The 1,464-nt window shown below is 38.7% G+C and overlaps 1 protein-coding gene across 3 annotated transcripts in view; it reads left to right on the top strand.

The window, feature by feature from the left end:
* Nucleotides 1–565: 565 nt before the first annotated feature.
* Cpvl (carboxypeptidase vitellogenic like) overlaps nt 566–1,464 on the top strand; it is a 103,528-nt gene continuing 102,629 nt past the window's right edge. For all 3 annotated transcript variants that reach the window (XM_028758404.1, XM_028758405.1, XM_028758406.1), the window contains exon 1: nt 566–604. The gene's annotated coding sequence lies outside the window, so the exon portion shown is untranslated. The remainder of the gene's footprint in view (nt 605–1,464) is intronic.

A 1,464-nucleotide genomic window follows, 5' to 3' on the forward strand; every position in this document is an offset into this window, starting at 1 on the left:
CCATCTGTCTCTGTTTGTGTATTGTTCAACAATCGATCACTGGGACAAGCTAAAGACTTTGGCCTATTGAGACCAGGGTCAGAATATCTGAAGAATATCCGAATGACCCAAGATGGGGACAGTGGGAATCAGATGAGATTTGGAACCATAAATAAATCCTGGCTTCGAATCTTGGCCCTACTCTTCATCAATGATGGAATCCTTCTGTTCAAGTCAGTTCTTTGTCAGGCATGGCTTTGCTTTGTTTTGTTTTGTTTTTAACCCAGACACCTAAATCAGATCATATGAACACTTAACGTCTTCTGTAGATCTACAATACCTTGGTTTCTCCTCATGTAGATCCATCAATGTCACACACTTTTGCTTAGTAATGTGTACATGCATATTTGTCACAGATGCTAAGCAGAACCCGATACAAACACAAAAAGGATGGCTGGCCATCATAATCTCACTTTTATCCAGAGCCTTCTGAGTTACCAAGGAAAACCTCATGTTGAGCCTCTGAAGTTCTGTGGCTTTAGCTCAGGAGACATCTGAATAGAATGTTCGAGAAAAAAGAACAAACAGAACCTTACTCCTAGGAAACGCCAGAGGTCATAGCCAGGTAGTAATGAGGAATAAGGAACAAGCCCCCTGATTTTTGTCATGGCTATCAGTTGCTTTGTTTTGTTTGAGGGAAAACCAGAATATCAGAAAAACTACTCTTTTGTATTTATGAGATTAATTATTGTTGAAAACTTAGAATTTTATATGAAGTATAAAGCAAGGAAGAAATACCCATATCTGCTGCAGTGGTCTACTCTTGTTTGCCCAAAGCTTTGTCAACTTTTTCAAGTGTTCTCCTTAATTACTTCAGTTGTTGCCAATAACAACTTTATTGAGGGGTGACTTACTAATTTGGTGTGTTGCTGTAGACGGATATATTGTGTTCTTATCCTAAGAATATGGAGTTAAGTATCTTCGTTTAACATAATGTATGACACACGGATTCAAATGGTAACTTAGTGGTAGTTTATTTAATGGTGGTTTTATCAGACACATACTGTGGAACTGCCTTGAGGATTTACTAAGAAGGCTGGCGTACACCTCGTGTTTGTGTTCCTAAACACCGAAAGGACTATCTTCCCTCAGCCTGTTACTAGGATGGTTTAGACCGGAGCTTTCTATGTGCCCTTCATATCTGTTCATGTAGGAATGCCTGGTCAGTAGATAATTTTTTCTTTTTCTTCCCCCCCGCCCCGTTTCTTTCTTTTCTTACATTCTGTAAGTCACAACTTCCGTGTGGTATAGGTTTATTCATTCAGAGAGAACACAGTGTTTAATGAATGAGAGATTTAGTCCAACTTAGGATCAGCAAAAGCAATGCAGAAGGTCTTTTTTTCCTTCTTCTTCTTCTTTTTTCCTTCTTCTTCTTCTTCTTCTTCTTCTTCTTCTTCTTCTTCTTCTTCTTCTTCTTCTTCTTCT

This window comes from Grammomys surdaster, unplaced genomic scaffold (assembly GCF_004785775.1).
Source record: "Grammomys surdaster isolate TR1022 unplaced genomic scaffold, NIH_TR_1.0 126197, whole genome shotgun sequence".
Lineage (NCBI taxonomy): Eukaryota > Metazoa > Chordata > Mammalia > Rodentia > Muridae > Grammomys > Grammomys surdaster.